Source organism: Rhinatrema bivittatum, chromosome 6 (genome assembly GCF_901001135.1).
Source record: "Rhinatrema bivittatum chromosome 6, aRhiBiv1.1, whole genome shotgun sequence".
Taxonomy (NCBI): domain Eukaryota; kingdom Metazoa; phylum Chordata; class Amphibia; order Gymnophiona; family Rhinatrematidae; genus Rhinatrema; species Rhinatrema bivittatum.
In genome coordinates, this window is record NC_042620.1 from 4,731,517 (window position 1) to 4,756,681 (window position 25,165).

General features: G+C 49.4%; 2 protein-coding genes across 5 annotated transcripts in view; one reads left to right on the plus strand and one right to left on the minus strand.

Annotated features, from left to right (window-relative positions):
* Positions 1-19,458, minus strand: part of LOC115093349 (beta-galactosidase-like) — a 207,773-nt gene extending 188,315 nt beyond the window's left edge. Inside the window, exon 1 of the mRNA XM_029604976.1 lies at positions 19,255-19,458. The gene's annotated coding sequence lies outside the window, so the exon portion shown is untranslated. The remainder of the gene's footprint in view (positions 1-19,254) is intronic.
* The window catches only part of STK16 (serine/threonine kinase 16), a 162,495-nt gene continuing 155,953 nt past the window's right edge, over positions 18,624-25,165 (plus strand). For 2 of the 4 annotated variants that reach the window (XM_029604987.1, XM_029604990.1), the window contains exon 1: positions 19,284-19,414. The gene's annotated coding sequence lies outside the window, so the exon portion shown is untranslated. Of the gene's footprint in view, positions 18,740-19,283; positions 19,437-25,165 lie in introns of those variants that run through there. The other 2 variants (XM_029604988.1, XM_029604989.1) reach the window with 2 other exon arrangements.

Here is a 25,165-nt window from a genome sequence, read left to right on the forward strand (position 1 = left end):
GGTATAGAGGCGTTGTTTGGTCCTAGGCACGGCACAGATGTTATGTCATAAGAACATAAGAAATTGCCATGTTGGGTCAGACCAAGGGTCCATCAAGCCCAGCATCCTGTTTCCAACAGAGGCCAAACCAGGCCACAAGAACCTGGCAATTACCCAAACACTAAGAAGATCCCATACTACTGATGCAATTAATAGCAGTGGCTATTTCCTAAGTAAACTTGATTAATAGCCATTAATGGACTTCTCCTCCAAGAACTTATCCAAACCTTTTTTAAACCCAGCTACACTAACTGCACTAATCACATCCTCTGGCAACAAATTCCAGAGCTTTATTGTGCGTTGAGTGAAAAATAATTTGCTCCAATTAGTCTTAAATGTGCTACTTGCTAACTTCATGGAATGCCCCCTAGTCCATGTATAATGGACACTTTCCTACCATATACACTAATGGTGGGCTTCTTGATGTTGGACAGCCTGTGAAGAAAAAAATTATTTTTTTTTAAGATACCACTGAAAAATACTGTTGGAGGGTGGGGTTTTGACAAGGCATCAAGGCTATGTAGAGTAAATGAAAAATTCTGAAAATACCAAAAGATATTAATCAATAAATAAAAAGAGAAATATAGGATACTTGCTGCTTCTGGCAAAGAGGAGTAGAGATTTGCAGGGCTGCAAGCAGCACACGCTGCTCGTGGCCCTGAGAGGCATACAGTGGGTGGCGCGAACAAGGTAGGAGGAGTCGGACCCGAGACCGGTGGGGGCAGCTGTGGAGATGTGGGGTTTTTTTCTCTTTGGTTGGCAAGCCACAAAGAAGCTGAATCTACATAAACACTTCTCAGTATTTACTTATTTGAACAGACACTAGCCTGCTTGTGTCTACATTCCTCAAGCTTTTGCCTTGTACATACAGACCTTGCTCTTAGCACAAACAACCTTTGCCCTAGCACAGAATGCCTGCTTTCTCTCACGAAGATAGTAACATGAGTTAACCATTAATAATTAGTAGCTATGTCTCTGAGAATATTGTTGTCATTAAGGATATGATTGTATACACAAATAATATGTAACACAGCACAATAAAAGGCCTGCCTGAAGGGACTTCAGGATGGCTTCCTGGCTTCATTAGAATCCTGGCTGACGTCTCTTGCTTCCGTGCATCTCGCATTACAACAGGCAGCAGGTGCAAGGCAGAAGTCGCCTAGGGCACCCACTACCCTTGCACCGGCCCTGCGTCCAGGAAAACCTCTATGAGCTAAGAGAGACGTGTCCATTCAGTACCATCTGATGACATCTCCCACGTCATGGCTAATTCAACAATCCTGATTGTTGTTGGCGAAAATAAAGTTCCTTGACTCTGAATCAAGGATCTCCCACACTGCTTCAAGCTTTTGTGTTAATAAATGCATCCATGGTCATCTTTAGGCAAAAAATGGCATCTCTCACACCCCCAGGTTTTTCCCATGGGAAGCAGGAGACCTCACACCCCCAGGTATCATCTGTTAATAGGATGCCATGAGCTACAAGATCTCACACCCCTGAGACTCTCCAATCGATAGGAAGCAAGAGATGAGAGATCTCATAGCCCTGGAAGTCTTCCAGGCAGAAAACAGGAGATATCACATCCCTGGACATCTCCTGTGAACATAAAGCAGGAAGTAGGATAACTTATACTGAAACATTGCACCCCCAAGAGTCTCCTGTTAATAGGAGATGGGAGATCTCACACCTCTGTGAACCATCAACAGAAGACAGGACTCATCCAAGTCTTTTCGATTTTTCTAGCATTTTTGATAGTTTCATTGCTTGAAACATAGAATGTGATAGCAGATAAAGACCATATGGCCCATCCAGTCTGCTCAGCTTTATAGTCCCTTCCTCTCCCTTACAGATACCCTGGGCTTATCCCACACTTCCTTGAATTCTGACACTGCTCGTCTGCACTATCCCCACAGGGATGCTGTTTCATGAGTCCATCACCCTCTCTGTAAAGAAGAATGGAGAATCCACCTAATTCATTTTAGACTTGAGAAAAATCAGTAGAGCTCTAATTACATCCCTCTCACAGTTTTTGCCTATCCCCTTCTGATCTGTCTTGCAGCCTCCCCTCTCCGTTCCTGTGGTATTTCTGTAACTCTGAGTTTTCAGTTTCTCCCTTCCTAGCTTGTTCCCTTTTGAAACATGGACAAACTTTTTTCTGAGCCAAGTTGCTCAACTGTATTAGGTGTCATTCATAAACAGCAGGATAAATCAGGTATACAAGTGAGTGATGTCTTCCAATGGTGCAAAGATAGAAAAGGCTGTCTCGGAAGTACCATAAGAACATAAGAACATAAGAAATTGCCATGCTGGGTCAAACCAAGGGTCCATCAAGCCCAGCATCCTGTTTCCAACAGAGGCCAAACCAGGCCACAAGAACCTGGCAATTACCCAAACACCTAGAAGATCCCATGCTACTGATGCAATTAATAGCAGTGACTATTCCCTAAGTAAACTTGATTAATAGCAGTTAATGGACTTCTCTTCCAAGAACTTATCCAAACCTTTTTTGAACCCAGCTACACTAACTGCACTAACCACATCCTCTGGCAACAAATTCCAGAGATTTATTGTGCGTTGAGTGAAAAAGAATTTTCTCCGATTAGTCTTAAATGTGCTACTTGCTAACTTCATGGAATGCCCCCTAGTCCTTCTATTATTCGAAAGTGTAAATAACCGAGTCACATCTACTCGTTCAAGACCTCTCATGATCTTAAAGACCTCTATGATATCCCCCCTCAGCCGTCTCTTCTCCAAGCTGAACAGCCCTAACCTCTTCAGCCTTTCCTCATAGGGGAGCTGTTCCATCCCCTTTATCATTTTGGTTGCCCTTCTCTGTACCTTCTCCATTGCAACTATATCTTTTTTGAGATACGGCGACCAGAATTGTACACAGTATTCAAGGTGTGGTCTCACCATGGAGCGATATAGAGGCATTATGACATTTTCCGTTTTATTAACCATTCCCTTCCTAATAATTCCTAACATTTTATTTGCTTTTTTGACTGCTGCAGCACACTGAGCTGACGATTTCAATGTATTATCTACTATGACGCCTAGATCTCTTTCTTGGGTGGTAGTTCCTAATATGGAACCTAACATCGTGTAACTACAGCTAGGGTTATTTTTCCCTATATGCAACACCTTGCACTTGTCCACATTAAATTTCATCTGCCATTTGGATGCCCAATCTTCCAGTCTTGCAAGGTCCTCCTGTAATGTATCACAGTCTGCTTGTGATTTAACTACTCTGAATAATTTTGTATCATCTGCAAATTTGATAACGTCACTCATTGTATTCCTTTCCAGATCATTGATATATATATTGAAAAGCACCGGTCCAAGTACAGATCCCTGAGGCACTCCACTGTTTACCCTTTTCCACTGAGAAAATTGACCATTTAGTCCTACTCTCTGTTTCCTGTCTTTTAACCAGTTTGTAATCCACGAAAGGACATCGCCTCCTATCCCATGACTTTTTAGTTTTCGTAGAAGCCTCTCATGAGGGACTTTGTCAAACGCCTTCTGAAAATCCAAATACACTACATCTACCGGTTCACCTTTATCCACATGTTTATTAACCCCTTCAAAAAAATGAAGCAGGTTTGTTAGGCAAGACTTCCCTTGGGTAAATCCATGTTGACTGTGTCCCATTAAATCATGTCTTTCTATATGCTCTACAATTTTGATCTTGAGGATAGTTTCCACTATTTTTCCCGGCACTGAAGTTAGGCTCACTGGTCTATAGTTACCCGGATCACCCCTGGAGCCTTTTTTAAATATTGGGGTTACATTGGCCACCCTCCAGTCTTCAGGTACAATGGATGATTTTAATGATAGGTTACAAATTTTAACTAATAGGTCAGAAATTTCATTTTTGAGTTCCTTTAGTACCCTGGGATGCATACCATCCGGTCCAGGTGACTTGCTACTCTTTAGTTTGTCAATCTGGCCTACTATATCTTCCAGGTTGACAGTGATTTCGTTCAGTTCGTCTGACTCATCACCCCTGAAAACCAACTCCGGAACTGGTATCTCCCCAACATCCTCACTAGTAAACACGGAAGCAAAGAATTCATTTAGTCTTTCTGCAATGGCCTTATCTTCCCTAAGAGCCCCTTTAACCCCTCGGTCATCTAATGGTCCAACCGACTCCCTCACAGGTTTCTTGCTTTGGATATATTTAAAAAAGTTTTTATTATGAGTTTTTGCCTCTATGGCCAACTTCATTTCAAATTCTCTCTTCGCTTGTTTTATCAATGTTTTACACTTAACTTGACAATGCTTATGTTTTATCCTATTTTCTTCAGATGGATCTTTCTTCCAATTTTTGAAGGATGATTTTTTGGCTAAAATAGCCTCTTTCACCTCACCTTTTAACCATGACGGTAATCGTTTTGCCTTCCTTCCACCTTTCTTAATGCGTGGAATACATATGGACTGCGCCTCTAGGATTGTATTTTTAAACAATGTCCAAGCCTGTTGAACACTTTTAACCTTTGCAGCTGCACCTTTCAGTTTTTTTCTGACTATTTTCCTCATTTTATCAAAGTTTCCCTTTTGAAAGTTTAGTGTTAGAGAAGAAAATTATTACTCACCTGCTAATTTTCGTTCCTGTAGTACCATGGATCAGTCCAGACCGTGGGTTATGTCCCCAATCCAGCAGATGGAGTCAGCCAAAGCTTTGAGGGGGCGTCACCATAAGTAGAACTACCCCCTCTGCAGGAGTTCAGTATCGAGTATATCAAAGCCCGAGTAGAAAAACCCGAACCCCCTCATTGAATCAAGTTTATAGAAAATTGGCAACAACCAGCCATGGAACTGTAACAACAGACTAACAATGGGCGTCCTACAACGTGTAGGAGGCTGCAGAGACAACAATTCAACTTGTGAGGCGCTGGGACAACAGTGAAAAACTGACAAGTGGTGAAGTACAGATACCCTTACCGTTCCCACGAGCAAGGTGAAGCAGGAGTAGAAACCCAAGAGCGGTGGGCGTCTGGACTGATCCATGGTACTACAGGAACGAAAATTAGCAGGTGAGTAATAATTTTCTTTTCCCTGTACGTACCTGGATCAGTCCAGACCGTGGGATGTACCCAAGCTTCCCTAAATCGGGTGGGGTCCTGCGAGGCCTGCTCGGAGAACCTGTTCACCAAAATGTCCCGTGACTGAAGAGGCGAGGTGTAGGCGGTAATGCCTCGCGAACGTGTGCAACGACTTCCAGGTAGCCGCCCGACAGATCTCCTGGGATGAGACCGAGCGAACCTCCGCCCAGGAGGCCGCCTGAGACCTTGTAGAATGCGCTACAATGCCAGGCGGAGGCGTCCGCCCCGCCCCAACATAGGAAGCGGCAATACCCGCCTTCAGCCATCTCGCAATGGTTGTCTTGGAGGCCTGGGAGCCTTTCTTCGGACCGGACCAAAGGACAAACAGATGGTCGGAAGTCCGGAACTCGTTGGTAGCCTCCAGATATATACGCAGCGTGCGTTGAACATCCAAGAGTCGGAGAGCCTTCGGCTCGTAGGCGGAGAAGGACGGCAACTCCACCGTCTGGTTCACATGAAAAGCAGAGACCACCTTCGGTAGGAAGGAAGGAACGGTGCGGATCGAGACCCCAGAGTCGGAGAACCGGAGGTAGGGTTCCCTGCACGACAGCGCTTGTAGCTCTGATATACGCCGAGCGGAACAGATCGCCACCAGAAATACCGCCTTGAGAGTGAGATCCTTGAGTGTCGCAGTGCGCAGCACCAGGTTGAGACTCCAGGAGGGACAAGGATCCCGTAGCGGAGGCCGGAGGTGCTTGACACCCTTGAGGAACCGAGCAATGTCCGTGTGCTGCAAGAGAGAACCTCCATCACGCAACAACGAACCAAGAGCGGCAACTTGGACTCTCACCGAGTTGTAGGCTAGTCCCTTGTCCACCCAGTCTTGCAGGAACTGAAGGATCTGAGGGACCGAAGCCGTCGTGGGGCTGGTGTCCTGGCTGGCGCACCACAGCTCGAACACCTTCCAGACGCGAACGTAGGCCACCGACGTGGACGTCTTGCGCGCCCGCAGCAACGTGGATATTACCGCCTCCGGGTAGCCCCTGCGCCGGAGGCGTCGCCTCTCAAAAGCCAGGCCGCAAGACAGAAGAGTTCTGCCTGCTCGAAAAATACCGGGCCCTGGTGTAAGAGGAAGGGGAGGTGCCCCAGCCTGATCGGGCCGTCGACCACCAGCTGCAGCAGGTCCGCGAACCAGGGTCGCCTGGGCCATTCCGGGACGACGAAGATCACAGCCCCCGGATGCCCTTCTATTCTGCGGAGCATCCGTCCCACTAGGGGCCACGGCGGAAATGCGTAGAGCAGCAGATGTGCCGGCCATGGGAGTGCCAGGGCGTCCACCCCCTCCGCACCGCGTTCTCTTCGCCGGCTGAAGAAGCGGGGAGCCTTGGCGTTTAGAGCGGATGCCATCAGATCTAGGTGGGGGGCCCCCCACCGATGGACGAGGAGCTGCATCGCCTCGTCGGACAGAGACCACTCCCCGGGATCCAGCCGTTGGCGACTGAGGAAGTCCGCTTGAACATTGTCCACTCCGGCGATGTGTGACGCTGCCAGCCGGACGAGATGACGCTCCGCCCATTGCATGAGCAGCGCTGCTTCCAGCGCGACCTGTGGGCTGCGCGTGCCTCCTTGGCGATTTATGTAGGCCACGGTGGTCGCGTTGTCCGATAGCACTCTGACTTCCCGGTTTCGAAGGAGCGGGAGAAAGTGCCGCAGGGCGAGCCTGACCGCCCTGGTCTCCAGACGGTTGATGGACCACGTCGCCTCCACCGCCGACCACGTTCCTTGCGTGGCGCTGCGATCGCAGACCGCGCCCCAGCCCGCTAGACTGGCATCGGTGGTTACCACCACCCAATCCGGTAAGTCGAGGGACACGCCTCGGGCTAGGTTCGCCGGATCCAACCACCAGTCCAGACTGTCCCTGGCCTTCTGAGGAAGTGGCAGAATCATCTGGTAGTCCTGCGATACCGGCTTCCAACGGGAGAGGAGCGCCCACTGTAAGGGCCGGAAATGCGCAAACGCCCAGGGGACCATATCGATGGTGGATCCCATCACCCCCAGGAGTTGCAGGTAATCCCAGGAGGTGGGTTCCAGTAACGCAGAGAATCGTCGTATGTGATCCCGCAAAGAGAGCGCTTTGTCCTGTCGCAAGAAGACCTTGCCCAGCCGGGTGTCGAAGGTCGCCCCCAAGAAATCCAAGCGCTGTGAGGGTACGAGGGAGCTCTTGGAAAAGTTCACCACCCATCCCAGGGAATGCAGGAACTGTACCACCCTGGACACGGCTGCCTGGCCTTGGGTGAACGACTTCGCGCGAATGAGCCAATCGTCTAGATAGGGATGAACCAGGATACCCTCCCTCCGGAGAGCCGCAGCCACGACTATCATGATCTTGGTGAAGGTACGTGGTGCCGTCGCCAGTCCGAACGGGAGAGCTATGAACTGGAAGTGCTGGTCCAGTATCTTGAATCGCAGAAGACGATGATGATCCGGCCGAATGGGGATGTGTAAGTAAGCCTCCGTGAGGTCCAAGGAGGCAAGGAACTCCCCCCGATGCACTGCTGCGATCACCGACCGCAGCGTTTCCATGCGAAAACGGAGCACTCGAAGGGACTTGTTGACCTCCTTGAGATCCAGAATGGGCCGAAAGGACCCGTCCTTCTTTGGCACAACGAAGTAGATTGAATAGTGGCCCAAGCCCACCTCTCCGAAGGGCACGGGCGCAATAGCGCCTATCTCCTGAAGCCTGTTCAGCGTTGACTGAACCGCTTGCCGCTTGAGGGCCGAGCCACAAGGGGAAAATACGAAACGACTGTTCAGTGGCCGGACAAATTCCAATGCGTAACCCTGCTTTACGGTGTCCAAGACCCACTGGTCTGAGGTAATCCGCGCCCACTCCCTGTAGAAAAACTTCAGCCGCCCCCCGATCCTGGGGACGGCGGAGTGGGCGCCTCTGGCATCATTGTGAGGACTTGGGGGAGGGGTTACATGTCCCGAGAGCGGGGCGCACGGGCCTGCGGCCGCGAAAGGAGCGCGACCAGGGCTGGGACCGGGGAGCGGGCGGCCTGGAGCCCCCCGGCCTGTAGTTCCTGTAACGCCGCTGCGCTCTGGCTCTAGTCCGGGACGAAGCGAACGCCCGGGAAGGGCGATATCTATCCTCCGGGAGGCGGTGAACCGCATTTTCCCCCAGCGACTTGATGAGCTGGTCCAGATCTTCCCCAAAGAGGAACTTACCCCTGAAGGGCAGGGAGCCCAGACTCGACTTGGAAGACGTATCTGCCGCCCAATTGCGAAGCCACAGCAGCCGCCTGGCCGCCACCACCGAGACCATAGCCCTTGCCTGGACGTGGAACAGGTCATACGAGGCATCCGCCCCGTACGCCACTGCAGCTTCTAACCTGTCCGCCTGGGCGGCCTCCGCCGCTGGCAGGTCCTGGGAGGTGAGAAGTTGTTGAACCCACAGGAGGCTTGCCCGCTGGGCGAGTGAACTGCACATCGCTGCTCTCATACCCAGCGCGGAGACCTCGAAGACTCTTTTCAGGAAGATCTCCAATTTGCGATCTTGCGTATCCCGCAAGGCCGTGCCCCCTGTCACCGGTATTGTCGTCCTCTTTGTGACCGCCGAGACTGCGGAGTCAACTCTCGGAACCTTGATGAGATCCAGGAAGTCTTGTGGTAGCGGGTACAGCCGTTCCATGGCACGACCCACCTTCAGAGACGCTTCGGGGGTATCCCATTCCCTCGTGAGGAGCTGCAGGAACGAGTCGTGAATGGGAAAAGCCCGCGCCCTCGGGCGCAGGGCCGCCAGGACCGGATCTCCTTTCTTCGAGGATGTGACCACCGCCGGCGCTACTGGAGCAGGCGGGTCAGGCGGCGGATCCAGATCCAGCTCCTGAATGATGCGTGGAATGAGCTCGTCCAGCTCTTCCCTCTGGAAGAGGCGCAGCGTACGCGGGTCGTCCCCCTCCGTCGTGGCGTCCCCTTGCCCCAGATCCATGACGTCCGGATCAGTGTCCACTGGGTCCGGCGCCGCTCCCCCTGTCGCTGGCGAAACCCGAGCACGTGCGGGAAGGCGCGGGGCCCCCGCTCCCGCCGCAACGGGGGGGGCCTGAGCCGCAGGCGAGGTCCGGCATGTCTTGGCAGGGGGGGGGTCCACCGGTGCATCCAGACCCTGCAGGTATGCCGTGTGCATAAGCAGGACAAACTCCGGGGAAAACCCCGGTCTCGCCGCGGGGGCTCTGGAGGGGGGCACGTCTGCGCTCTCCCGCCCCTGCGGGCCTTGCTCCGGCAGCAAGGTCGGGGGCGAATCCGGCTCCGACTCCCTGTCAGTCGACCTCTCCTGAGATACTTCGGGGCGCCGAGTGTTCAAGATGGCCGCCGTTCCCGCCAGGCCTGGGGGAGGGGCCCGCCCCCGGCGCCCGGGCAGAGGAGCGAGAAAAGAGAAATCGGCGACGGGCTGTGAGGTGCCTTCCCCCCCGGGAAGGCACCGGGCACAGATGCCCTCCCTGGAGATGCGGGACCCCGGTTCGCCGCAAGCCGCGCAGCGCGTCGGCCGCGGCATCGTATCGCCGAAAAAACCGCGAAAAACGAAAGTTCACAAAAAGAATAAAAAAGTGAGGCTCGGGGTCCCGCGAGTCGAAACGCTGCCGCCGCGGGGGGGCCCGATGGCCTGCACTGCCCGCCGACGTGAGGAGTAAGACGGCGCGGGGGGGCCCTCCTGGCCGCACTACCCGCCAAAAACAAAAACCTGCCTGCCTGCCTTCTCGAGCCGCCCACGAGGCGCTCAAGATGGCCGCTGTCAGTGTGGCAAGCGCGGAGAGGCCGGTGCTGCCGGCCTCTCCGCGAGGTACCAGGGGTTTTTGGGGAGCTGAAAGGCAAAAGAAACACCAACTTACCCCGTCTGTAGAATAGAAAAGAGAAGACACAAACAGAGGGTAAGCCACGCCTCCCCAAAGCTGAACCCCTCAATTAGTTAATTAACCCAATCAAATATTTATTTTTTTTTTTTTTTTTTAAAGAAACTTGATTCAAACCTGATTCAAAATAAATAGGCAATAGCCCAAGAAAAATCTGTCAAAGACAAAGTTAAAAGCTTATGCTGAATTGGGAGCACTCCAAATTCCCTACTCGCATCTGCTGGAGTCAGAAGATACTGAACTCCTGCAGAGGGGGTAGTTCTACTTATGGTGACGCCCCCTCAAAGCTTTGGCTGACTCCATCTGCTGGATTGGGGACATAACCCACTGTCTGGACTGATCCAGGTACGTACAGGGAACTGCAGATTTACTTATTGTCCCCCTACCAGTTATTAGTTTAAATTTGATCATGTTATGATCACTGTTGCCAAGTGGCCCCACCACCGTTACCTCTCTCACCAAATCCTGTGTTCCACTAAGAATTAAATCTAAAATAGCTCCCTCTCTTGTTGGTTCCTGAACCAATTGCTCCATGAAACAATCATTTATTACATCCAGGAACTTTATATCTCTAGCAAGTCCTGATGTTACATTTACCCAGTCAATATTGGGGTAATTGAAATCTCCCATTATTATTGCACTGCCAAATTGGTTTGCTTCCCTGATTTCTCTTAGCATTTCATCATCTGTCTGACCATTTTGTCCAGGTGGACGGTAGTATACTCCTATCACTATACTCTTACCCAACACACATGGGATTTCTACCCATATAGATTCTACTGAGCATTTAGTCTCTTGTATGATCTTTAGCCTGTTGGACTCTATACCCTCCCGGACATAAAGTGCCACACCCCCACCAAGTTGATCCTCCCTATCATTGCGATATAATTTGTACCCTGATATAGCACTGTCCCATTGGTTATCCTCCTTCCACCAAGTTTCTGTGATGCCAATTATGTCAATCTCATCATTTGCTGCTATACACTCTAACTCTCCCATCTTACTTCTTAGACTTCTGGCATTGGCATATAGACATTTCAAAGTGTGTTTTTTGTTTGTTTTAACAACCTGCTTTTCAGTTGTTTGGGATAATTCGGAAATCATTAGTTTTGGTGATTTTTTACATATAGGCATATGGACTATATTTGCTTTTAATGGAACCTCTCTGTTGGGATGCCCTAACTCTCCTGTTTCATTAGTATCCTTCAAGGATACATTTCTCCGAACCATGCACTGCTGAGTGACTGTCGGCTTTCCCCTTTGTTCTAGTTTAAAAGATGCTCTATCTCCTTTTTGAAAGTTAGTGCCAGCAGCTTGGTTCCACTCTGGTTAAGGTGGAGCCCATCCTTTCGGAAAAGTCTCCCCTTTCCCCAAAAGTTTCCCCAGTTCCTTACAAAGCTGAATCCCTCTTCCCTACACCATCGTCTCATCCACGCATTGAAACTCTGGAGCTCTGCCTGCCTCTGGGGTCCTGCACGTGGAACAGGAAGCATTTCAGAGAATGCCACCCTGGAGGTTCTGGATTTTAGCTTCCGACCTAATATCCTAAATTTGGCTTCCAGAACCTCTCTCCCACACTTTCCTATGTCGTTGGTGCCCACATGTACCACGACAGCCGGCTCCTCCCCAGCACTGTCTATAATCCTATCTAGGTGGCGCGTGAGGTCTGCCACCTTCGCACCAGGCAGGCAAGTTACCAGGCGGGTCCTCACGTCCACCAGCCACCCTGCTATCTACATTTCTAATAATTGAATCGCCAACTATGATGGCAGGCCTAACCCTTCCCTCCTGGGCAGTAGCCCTGGGAGACTTGTCCTCGGTGGACCTTCCCCAACATGAGTCTCGCTAGCATCTCTAAGGAGAGGCGGAGAACACCTGTTATAGGTAAGCAGCTTGGCTCTCTCTGTGGACTATACAAGGGGGGGGGGGCCTCCCATGCTGAGGATTATTTAGGATTGTACTAATTGCATTCCAAAAGATTACTGCAACTTGTATTTAAAACCAGAGGATGGAGAGAAGAATTGAAGTAATTAAGCATGGCAGAACTGCTTGACCAAAACTGCTGTCTTGCTGGGCTGCAACAAGCAGCGAAAATATAAATGGAAGACCAAGTAGCAGCCCTGCAACTCTAATCTGTTAAGGAAGCTGCTGTAGCCCTAATCTGATGGGCATCAACCTTATTCTGATCTGCAATCAGAGATCCAACTTGACAGAGTCGTCTTTGTGACTGAAAACCCCTTCTTAACTGTTATTAGAGCTCTGTTGTTAAAGCTGAGAGATAGCAATCTGTTATTATTTAGAATAGCTGTGGGTGGATCCTTGGGCTGGTGGCAGGTGACTACGCCCTCGGGGAAGCTCCCGAGAGGGACCACTGGTCAGGCTTAGTGTAGGAGACACGCCTGCTGGGCTGTAGTCCCTCAGGTACTGGAACAGCGATCCCAAGGTGGCTGAGCTGTAGAGAAACTGAAATATAGTGAGTAGGCAGGATATGCAGAGTTCTGGGACAAGTCCTTGATGGTAACACTCACACAATAGTCTCTTAAGGCAGCCCAGGAGTTGGTATGCATTAGGCCCTCGAGGAGCGAGTACCTGGTCCCAGGGAAAGCTCTGAGAGATAGATGGAAACTCACTAATGTTGTAAGCAGCGATGACTTCTTAGCAGAAGTGGTATTCAGGAGCAAGTCCGGGACGTGGGCCCTCGAGGAGCGAGTACCGGTTCCGGACTGCGACCTGAAAAGAAAAAGAGAGAGCGAGGCCCCCAAGGAGCGGGTACCTCTAGTGAAGTCCGAGGAGGCAGAGTAGCAAGGTTTGCGGAGAGCGAATCCCATCCGCAATGATACTCGGAGGTAGCGAATCCCCTTGCTAACTCATCTTGTTAGCGAAAACTGAGACCTTAAATATCTGGAGCTGATGACATCATCTCAGGGGGACGCCCCTGAGGTTCGCGCCAACGCCGGTACATCAGTCGGGCCGCGCGCGCATGCCCTTAGGCATCTGGTCAACATGGTGGCTTGCAGCATCGAGCCGGTCCGGGAACGCTGGAGGAGGACGGCCTGGAGACACCGCAGCAGCTAGCCTTCCATCAACCCCAGAGAGAGTCGCCAACGAGGTAAGGTGGGCGGAGCAGAGACATCGGACAGTGACAGACACAATGTTAACTGGGATAAAAGAAATAAACAATTGTAGTGCTCTTCAGCAGTCCAACATGTGGAGAGCCTGCTCACCCTTCTGGGAGTGAGGACTCAGAAAAAATGTTGGCAATACAGTGGATTGATTTAGATGGACTTGGGAAACCATTTTTGGGAGAAATTTAGAATGAGTTTTCAATACTAAAGATAAGGAGTGTATACGACCAGGGCTTGCAAGCCAATTCCTCTTCAGGCAGAGGAAACTGCCATTAAAAATAAACCTTTCCAAGACCAGCGGTTTGATCAGTGGCTTCACCAGCTGATGAAGAATTGCATTTTGATCCCAAGGAAGAGGGAATCCTTTTCTGGAGGCCTTTCATGAGTTTAGCAGCTATGGGTTGATGAGCGACAGCAGCACCATATTTGTAATGGTGCGTGGCTATAGGATTACGGTGAAGTGTGATGGAGTTCATCTTCAAGCCAGAATCAGACAAGTTTAGAAGATTCTGGAGTAAAAAGGTGATAGGACAGTTAAAGGGATCTTGAGCAAAACGTGAGCACCAGACAGAAAATCTTTAATATTCAAAGTTGTAAGACTTGCTGGTAGAGCTTTTCCTTGAAGCAAGAAGAAAATTCTTTACTTCAAAGGGAAACTGCATAGATGATACTGATGGCTTTCATCATCCATACCAAAGTCTGCAGGTTTGGGATGTAGAAGGCCCTCACTGTACCGTATGAGGAGGGATGGGAACTTCTGAAATACTATTGGATTGCACCAAAGTCACAGAAACCAGTTCAGGAGGCCTTCATAAATCCAAGTACACTACATCTACCAATTCACCTTTATCCACATGTTTATTAACTCCTTCAAAAAAGTGAAGCAGATTTGTGAGGCAAGACTTGCCCTGGGTAAAGCCATACTGACTTTGTTCCATTAAACCATGTCTTTCTATATGTTCTGTGATTTTGATGTTTAGAACACTTTCCACTAATTTTCCTGGCACTGAAGTCAGGCTAACCGGTCTGTAGTTTCCCGGATCGCCCCTGGAGCCCTTTTTAAATATTGGGGTTACATTTGCTATCCTCCAGTCTTCAGGTACAATGGATGGTTTTAATGATGTTACAAATTTTTACTAATAGATCTGAAATTTCATTTTTCAGAAAGTCATGGTTTAATGGAACAAAGTCAGCATGGCTTTACCCAGGGCAAGTCTTGCCTCACAAATCTGCTTCACTTTTTTGAAGGAGTTAATAAACATGAAAATAAAGGTGAACCGGTAGATGTAGTGTATTTGGATTTTCAGAAGGCGTTTGACAAGGTTCCTCATGAGAGGCTTCTAGGAAAAGTAAAAAGTCATGGGATAGGTGGCGATGTCCTTTCCTGGATTGCAAACTGGCTAAAAGACAGGAAACAGAGAGTAGGATTAAATGGACAATTTTCTCAGTGGAAGGGAGTGGGCAGTGGAGTGCCTCAGGGATCTGTATTGGGACCCTTACTGTTCAATATATTTATAAATGATCTGGAAAGAAATACGACAAGTGAGGTAATCAAATTTGCAGATGATACAAAATTGTTCACAGTAGTTAAATCACAAGCAGATTGTGATAAATTGCAGGAAGACCTTGTGAGACTGGAAAATTGGGCATCCAAATGGCAGATGAAATTTAATGTGGATAAGTGCAAGGTGATGCATATAGGGAAAAATAACCCTTGCTGTAGTTACACAATGTTGGGTTCCATATTAGGTGCTACAACCCAAGAAAGAGATCTAGGCGTCATAGTGGATAACACATTGAAATCGTCGGCTCAGTGTGCTGCGGCAGTCAAAAAAGCAAACAGAATGTTGGGAATTATTAGAAAAGGAATGATGAATAAAACGGAAAATGTCATAATGCCTCTGTATCCCTCCATGGTGAGACCGCACCTTGAATACTGTGTACAATTCTGGTCGCCACATCTCAAAAAAGATAATAGTTGCAATGGAGAAGGTACAGAGAAGGGCGACCAAGATGATAAAGGGGATGGAACAGCTCCCCTATGAGGAAAGACTAAAGAGGTTAGGACTTTTTAGCTTGGAGAAGAGGTGACTGAGGGGGAATATGATAGAAGTCTTTAAAATCATGAGAGGTCTAGAACAGGTAAATGTGAATCAGTTATTTACTCTTTCAGATAATAGAAATTCTAGGGGGCACTCTATGAAGTTAGCATGGGGCACATTTAAAACTAATCGGAGAAAGTTCTTTTTCACTCAACGCACAATTAAACTCTGGAATTTGTTGCCAGAGGATGTGGTTAGTGCAGTTAGTATAGCTGTGTTTAAAAAAGGATTGGATAAGTTCTTGGAGGAGAAGTCCACTACCTGCTATTAATTAAGTTGACTTAGATAATAACCACCACTATTACTAGCAATGGTAACATGGAATAGACTTAGTGTTTGGGTACTTGCCAGGTTCTTATGGCCTGGATTGGCCACTGTTGGAAACAGGATGCTGGGCTTGATGGACCCTTGGTCTGACCCAGTCTGGCATGTTCTTATAAAGGGCATCCGCACTGTAGGCCACAGCAGCCTCAAGCTGCTCTGCTTGAACAACCTCCTCCTCAGACAGAGAAGCGTTACTCTGCAATTGCAGCATCCAGCAAAGACCTGTCCTTAAGAAAAATTGCTCCACATGGCAGCCCGTACTCCGAGGGCAGACAACTAAAAAATCTTCTTGAGCAGGACTTCCAGCTTACGATCCTAGAGATCCTTGAGGGCAGTCTCCCCTGTCACCGGAATTGTGGTCTTCTTAGTAACAGCGGACACCACTGCATCCACCTTAGGAACTCGGAGGAGGTCCAGGGCTTATTCTGGCAAGGGATAAAGCTTATCCATGGCTTTGCTGACTTTCAGGCCCAAATCCGGAGTTTCCCACTCCTGAAACAAGTCCGTGACCGAAAGATGAAAGGGAAAAGACCTGGCCGGACCTCAAAGACCCACCACAACCAGATCGATGGACCCCATCCTTGAATCTTCCGGAGGGCAGTCAATGCCTAATTCTTGCAGAAGCACGGGGATAAGGAGTCCCAACTCATCCCTCCTGAAGAGACGGAGCACCTTAGGGTCATCTCGCTCTACCTGAGGGCTCTGACTGGAAAAAGGATCTTGGGCGGGTCCCGAGATCCTGCTCCTCCGGTTCCGAAACCTCGTCGGAGTCCGCCACCGGGTGAGACGAAGTGGTCCAAAGGGGGCGCTTAGCCTTCTGCCCCCTCCAAAAGTCCTCTTAGAGCCCTTTTTGCCCGATTTGGCCACCTGCAGAACTGAACTACTTGCCGACTGCCTCTTCGCGGACCTTCCAGCCTTGAATGTCTTGTGCAGTAGTAAAGTAAAATCTAAGGAAAGGGACCAATGCAATAAATTTTGCGGAAAGCGCGCGCTGACTTTTCAGCGCCTGCTTTCTTAGCGCACGCATGGTGCCTGCAAGGAGGGCGCCATGCAATATGCAAATTAGGGGGTCGTGCTAGCAAGGAGGCGCTAGGGTCACTTGTGCGACCTTAGCACCTCCGTGCTCACGCGACCCTGCGGTGGCTGCCAATTATGAAGACCAACGGCTGTAAACTCGGCATCGGTTTTCATAACCGGCCGTCTGCCAGTAACAGCATCGGCATCCGTTTTCATTACTGGCAGAGTTTACCGGCGTCTGTCTGCCGAGGTGTTTTGTTTTGGTTTTTTTATTGAAGAAGTACCGAAAAGCAGTTTTTTCTGCTTTTCGGTACTTCTTCTACGTGCTCCAGGCAGGCGTTACTATCTGAGCGATAAATGTGCATCTGGGGCGCACATTTATTTTTTTGAATGCGGAGTGAATGAGTAATAGCCTCATTCACGTGCATTTGCATGTGATGAGCACTAGCTCATTCACTGCGCGGACGCGCATTAAATACACACTAATCCCCCTATTGCATTAGGGGGTGGATTAGCGTCTATTTAGCCTGCGTCTGACAGCAGGTTAAACAGTGCCTTGTGTGAGCACACTGTATTGCATCGGCCCCAAAATGAGGAGGAGGAGGAGTCTGAAGCCCCCTTGGGGCTCTCCTCCACCGGCAGCGTGGACCCTTCCAGCGGCATGCCCCCCCCCGGAGACTGCCCGCTGCAGGGATAAAGGATGGGGAGAACTTCCTTCTCCCTCCGCGGTGTGTGCCGCCGCACAAAAAGCCTACAAAATGGCGTCCGTTCCCACGCTCAGCGGGAACGCATCTGGCGGGGCGAGCCGCAATCGTCCGAGTCCGGCAGGCACTCTGCGCGAACCTACACAGACACCCCCGGTGCCTCCTGAGCAGGCCCCCCCAGCCCCGCCCGGGAGACATGCCGAGCAGAGCCCATCCCGGGAAATGCGCGCACATCGCCACACACACAGCATGACAGGGAACTCTGGGACCGGTCGACTGAAAGCAGCACAGCCTGCGGCAGACAATAAGCAAGGTCGCAGCGGCGCTAAGGCTCTGCACAAACTTTTTTTTTTTTTTTTTTACTGCAAATCTGAAGGCTCAGGTCCTGTCCTTTGGGAGTGAGTGAGCCTGGCTCCCTGGTATCACCCAATGCAGTCGGAAGCACCAGGGTCCTCAACCCCTAGCACCCTCTGCCTCGAATACCAGGGGGGATGGTCCCTGCGGGTCCTGGGAGGCTCCAACAACTTCACCTTTTTTTTTTTTTTTTTTAAGGCAAAGGAAAAAAAACCTAACTACCCTATCTGTCACTAAAACTAGTGACCCTCTTTCTACTTTTTTTTTTTTACTAACTCCAGACTTGTACCTTCACCATCTGCTGGAGACAGAGAAATACTGACAGACTGTAGGTGGCACCTCAGGGTATAGGGCAGTGTCAGTCAAAACGTCTGTCTCCATCTGCTGGTGGGGAGGCAAAACCCAGGAGTCTGGACTGATCTGGGTACGTACAGGAAACAGGAATTAGATCTACTTTATGGGATCTGCCAGGTACTGGTGACCCAGATTGGCCATCGAAGACAAGATGCTGGGTTCGATAGACCTTGGACTGACCCAGCATGGCAATTCTTATATTCTTATGCTACTTCATGCCTGCTTGGACCATCACCCTTCTTGAATCTTACGTGGATGGAAAGATAGTTTTGCTTCTGTATTATTAAAGTGTATTAATAATTAATTTACCAACTATGTATTCCCTAAAATGCTGAAGTAGCATTAGTTTGTCCATTAAATTGAGTAAATTGCTACAAAAAGAGTGCTCTTGTTCAGATTTACAATTATACAAAGGAGAACAGTTTCCTCAGTATTTATCAATGTGGCTTTCCTGATGGTCAGGATTTTGTTTTCACGGAGTCTGATAAGGGGCGGGCAGTCACCCTGGTATTAGGATGCAACAACTGCAACCACAAAGATGACAGTTTTGGGCTAATAGGCAACGTGTTTCTTTGGTTAAATCATTAACAGGCCCGTTCAAGTTAGAGTTGGAGGAGATACTTCTAGGAAGTCATTAAGTTTAGTTTCTATTTGCAGGGAATCGTCCTTTGGCATTCAGCTGCCTGTACCTGTTACCCCCTAATCCTGCAGTGACAAGGACTGCTGTAATGCGTGCATGCTGCGAAAACCCACCTGGTTTTACAGGTAACGAGAACCCAGAGCTAGAAAACTATCAGGGGAGGGAAGGAGAGGTGGCCCTGTGTGCTGCAGGTGAGGGAAGGGGGAGAGGACCCTGGGTAGTACCGGGAACAAAGAGAGAGAGAGCCCGGTATGCTGCCGGGGAGGGCCAGAGAACCCCATGGGCTGCAGGTGAGCGGAGAGAGAGAGAGGGCCCCGTGTGCCACAGGTGAGGGGAGAGAGGGCCCCGTGTGCCGCAGGTGAGGGAGCGGAGAGAACCCCGTGGGCTGCAGGTGAGGTGAGGAGAGGGAGCGCTGTGCTGGCGGGGAGGGCCCCGTGTGCCGCAGGTGAGCGGAGAGAACCCCGTGGGCTGCAGGTGAGGTGAGGAGAGGGAGCGCTGTGCTGGCGGGGAGGGCCCCGTGGGACGCAGGTGAGGAGAGGGAGCGGTGTCCTGGCAGGTAAGGGGGAGAGAGGGAGCGGAGGACCCCGGGTGCCGCAGCTGCGCACATCCTCACCGCCGCTAGATGTCGCTGGCTTCTCACCTGCTCGCCGCTCCCCAGCTCTGCGTTGCTCAGTTACCGGAGTCCCTTGGTCGCTGCTTGATGACGTCAGAGATGAGCGCCTTCCTCTCTCTGTGGTGGGTGGGAGCCCTTCAGGCGGAAGCGGAAGGTGGCCGGCGGCGGAGCCTGCGCTCGACTCCAGGTACCGGCGGGGCGGGGGAAATGTGAGTTGTGCTGAGAGACGCAGTGTGGTGCACAAACGTACTCGCGTACTCACAGAAACCCACACGTGTGCACTGATCCACACACTCATCCTGTTACTCCCAGGGTCACGGGTGTACACTTACACAGACTCCCATGTGTATGCGTACCCACTAATACACTCTTTCTGTTACTCATCGATACTCTCACGTGTGCACTGATCCACACACTCATCCTGTTACTCCCAGGGTCACGGGTGTACACTTACACATACTCTCATGTGTATGCGTATCCACTAATACACTCTTTCTGTTACTCATCGATACTCTCACGTGTGCACTGATCCACACACTCATACTGTTACTCCCAGGGTCACGGGTGTACACTTACAGAGACTCCCATGTGTATGCGTATCCACTAATACACTCTTTCTGTTACTCATCGATACTCTCACGTGTGCACTGATCCACACACTCATCCTGTTACTCCCAGGGTCACGGGTGTACACTTACACAGACTCTCATGTGTATGCGTATCCACTAATACACTCTTTCTGTTACTCATCGATACTCTCACGTGTGCACTGATCCACACACTCATACTGTTACTCCCAGGGTCACGGGTGTACACTTACACAGACTCCCATGTGTATGCGTATCCACTAATACACTCTTTCTGTTACTCATCGATACTCTCACGTGTGCACTGATCCACACACTCATCCTGTTACTCCCAGGGTCACGGGTGTACACTTACACAGACTCCCATGTGTATGCGTATCCACTAATACACTCTTTCTGTTACTCATCGATACTCTCACGTGTGCACTGATCCACACACTCATCCTGTTACTCCCAGGGTCACGGGTGTACACTTACACAGACTCTCATGTGTATGCGTATCCACTAATACACTCTTTCTGTTACTCATCGATACTCTCACGTGTGCACTGATCCACACACTCATACTGTTACTCCCAGGGTCACGGGTGTACACTTACACAGACTCCCATGTGTATGCGTATCCACTAATACACTCTTTCTGTTACTCATCGATACTCTCACGTGTGCACTGATCCACACACTCATCCTGTTACTCCCAGGGTCACGGGTGTACACTTACACAGACTCTCATGTGTATGCGTATCCACTAATACACTCTTTCTGTTACTCATCGATACTCTCACGTGTGCACTGATCCACACACTCATACTGTTACTCCCAGGGTCACGGGTGTACACTTACACAGACTCCCATGTGTATGCGTATCCACTAATACACTCTTTCTGTTACTCATCGATACTCTCACGTGTGCACTGATCCACACACTCATCCTGTTACTCCCAGGGTCACGGGTGTACACTTACACAGACTCCCATGTGTATGCGTATCCACTAATACACTCTTTCTGTTACTCATCGATACTCTCACGTGTGCACTGATCCACACACTCATCCTGTTACTCCCAGGGTCACGGGTGTACACTTACACAGACTCTCATGTGTATGCGTATCCACTAATACACTCTTTCTGTTACTCATCGATACTCTCACGTGTGCACTGATCCACACACTCATACTGTTACTCCCAGGGTCACGGGTGTACACTTACACAGACTCCCATGTGTATGCGTATCCACTAATACACTCTTTCTGTTACTCATCGATACTCTCACGTGTGCACTGATCCACACACTCATACTGTTACTCCCAGGGTCACGGGTGTACACTTACACAGACTCCCATGTGTATGCGTATCCACTAATACACTCTTTCTGTTACTCATCGATACTCTCACGTGTGCACTGATCCACACACTCATACTGTTACTCCCAGGGTCACGGGTGTACACTTACACAGACTCCCATGTATATGCGTATCCACTCATACACTCTCACTGTTACTCATCGATACTCTCACGTGTGCACTGATCCACACACTCATCCTGTTACTCCCAGGGTCACGGGTGTACACTTACACAGACTCCCATGTGTATGCGTATCCACTAATACACTCTCACTGTTACTCATCGATACTCTCACGTGTGCACTGATCCACACACTCATCCTGTTACTCCCAGGGTCACGGGTGTACACTTACAGAGACTCCCATGTGTATGCGTATCCACTCATACACTCTCACTGTTACTCACCGATACTCTCACGTGTGCACTGATCCACACACTCATACTGTTACTCCCAGGGTCACGGGTGTACACTTACAGAGACTCCCATGTGTATGCGTATCCACACATACACTCTCACTGTTACTCACCGATACTCTCACGTGTGCACTGATCCACACACTCATCCTGTTACTCCCAGGGTCACGGGTGTACACTTACAGAGACTCCCATGTGTATGCGTATCCACTAATACACTCTCACTGTTACTCATCGATACTCTCACGTGTACACTGATCTACACACTCATCCTGTTACTCCCAGGGTCACGGGTGTACACTTACACACACGTTACTTACAGAGACTCCCATGTGTATGCGTATCCACTAATACACTCTCACTGTTACTCATCGATACTCTCACGTGTGCACTGATCCACACACTCATCCTGTTACTCCCAGGGTCACGGGTGTACACTTACAGAGACTCCCATGTGTATGCGTATCCACTAATACACTCTCACTGTTACTCATCGATACTCTCACGTGTGCACTGATCCACTCACTCATCCTGTTACTCCCAGGGTCACGGGTGTACACTTACAGAGACTCCCATGTGTATGCGTATCCACTAATACACTCTTACTGTTACTCATCGATACTCACGTGTGCACTGATCCACACACTCATCCTGTTACTCCCAGGGTCACGGGTGTACACTTACACAGACTCCCATGTGTATGCGTATCCACTAATACACTCTCACTGTTACTCATCGATACTCACGTGTGCACTGATCCACACACTCATCCTGTTACTCCCAGGGTCACGGGTGTACACTTACAGAGACTCCCATGTGTATGCGTATCCACTAATACACTCTCACTGTTACTCATCGATACTCTCACGTGTGCACTGATCCACACACTCATACTGTTACTCCCAGGGTCACGGGTGTACACTTACACACATGTTACTTACAGAGACTCCCATGTGTATGCGTATCCACTAATACACTCTCACTGTTACTCATCGATTCTCTCACGTGTACACTGATCCACACACTCATACTGTAACCGTTACTCCCAGGGTCACAGGTGTACACTTACAGAAACTCCCATGTGTATGCTTATCCATTAATACACTCTCACTGTTACTCATCGATACTCTCACTTGTACACTGATCCACACACTCATACTGTTACTCCCAGGGTCACAGGTGTACACTTACACACACGTTACTTACAGACTCCCATGTGTATGCTTATCAACTAATACACTCTCTCTGTTACTCATTGATACTCTCACGTGTACACTGATCCACACACTCATACTGTTACTCCCAGGGTCACGGGTGTACACTTACAGAGACTCCCATGTGTATGCTTATCCATTAATACACTCTCACTGTTACTCATCGATACTCTCACGTGTACACTGATCCACACACTCATACTGTTACTCCCAGGGTCACAGGTGTACACTTATCCACTAATATCCACACACACACACACACGTTACTTACAGAGACTCCCATGTGTATGCTTATCCACTAATATCCACACACATACTCAGCTATTCATAGAGACCCACACTTGTACACTTATGTGAACACTTATCCACTAATACACAAACACACTGCTACGCACAAAGACCCATAGGTGTACACTTCTCCACTAAGGTACATACACACACTGTTACCGATACTCCCACGTGTACACTTATCCACTAATACACACACACACACATTACTTACAGAGACTCCCATGTGTATGCTTATCCACTAATATACGCACACACTCAGCTACTCAGAGACCCACACTTGTACACTTATTTATTTATTTAACATTTTTATATACCGACCTTCATGAAAAGATTCATATCAAATCGGTTTACATGGAATGTAGGGACTAACTAAATAAATAACCATATAACAAGAAGGCAATAACAAGTTACATATAAGTGTAACTTATGTGTACACTTATCCACTAATACACACACACATTGCTACTCATAGAGACCCATAGGTGTACACTTCTCCACTAAGATACATACACACACTGTTACTCACTCGTGCGTGTACACTTATCCACTAATATACACACACATTTACTCAGAGACCCACATTTGTACACTTAACCACTAATATACATACACATAGTTACTCACACATCCACTAATATACACATATCCATACTCACAGAGACTCACACATATACACTTATCCACTAATATATGCACACATTCAGTAACTCAGAGACTCACACATACTCATTTCCAGTAATATACACACACATATTGTTACAGAGAGTGACACGTACGTTTATCCACTAATATACCCACACACAGTTTCTCACATAGACCCACACTTGTATACTATCCACTAATATAAATACACATACAGTTAATCACATAGTCCCACATGTGCACAGTTATCCACTAAAAAAAATACAAGTATTATTACTGTACTTTATTATGCATTTGCATGGGAATTTTAAATAAAAGCCCCCCCAATCTGCAGGACCTGAGGTCTTAATAAGAGGAAAGCCTTCCTTCTTTTGTGTGTGTCTCGCGAGACATCTGGAAAAACTCTGTTCCCTGTACGTACTAGGATCAGTCCAGACTGCTGGGTTATGCCTCCCTTCCAGCAGATGGAATCAGAGAAAAGTTGAAAAGGCACCTCCCATATACCCTGGTGTGCCACCTGCGATCCCTCAGTATTTCTCTGACTCCAGCAGATCGAGAGAGCATAACCTGCGGTCCTGATCATCTCTAAATTGGGAGGGTTTCTCTCACAGGTTTGGTTTAAATTTAACGGAGAATCCTCTGACTAGATCAATTCTTAAAAAAAAAAAAAAAGAGCAAAGGACACAGGCAGGCAAGGCAGGGCATTGCCCTATAGCCTTTTCCTGGAGTAACTTTTGGTCCCCTGCCCGGTGAGCTATCAGGGGGAGGATTCACCGGTAGGCCGGTCACTCTCCCCCTTCTCCGGAGAAGCAGCATACCTCGGAGACACAGCTGTTCCAGAGAAGTTTAATTCCTCTGATGGTCCAGTATTTTTGTGGTTCAGAGAGGATGTTCCCCTGAGTTAGTATTAAAGTTAAAAAAAACCAGAAGACATTAAGGCAATTTCTTTGAGAGAGAGAAGGTTTTTTTTATTTAAGTACAGACCTTTTTGGCCCTCGCCTGCCTTGATCTCCCGGGCCTCCGGACGGGGTGGCCTGTCACCCGACAGCATTTTCGCGCCATTATTATGCCGCGGGGAGCCGTTTGCACAGCGTGTGGGGAGCCGGGGTACCGGCTCTCCCGCGAAGGCCTCTGCTCCTGGTGTATCCCTGGGGGCGAGGGGCCTTCGCAGCGGCTGATTCCGGGCAGGGGAGCAGCCCTGCCACGCCCAAGGGGACATAAAAGTGCGCCGCTTTCTCGGAGGCAGAGGCCCGGCACGCTCCCGATTGGCACGGGGCGGCGGTCATCTTGCCTCCTTCTGATCCCGCGGTGGCCAACTTGCCTCAGGCAGATCGCGATGTCGATTCCATAGGGGACGGAGAGGAGCTTCCTCCTCTGTCCCCGCCAGCACTCAGCCCTCAGAGACCATGCGATTTTCAGCGGGGCTCGGGTCTGCCCCCGTTTCCA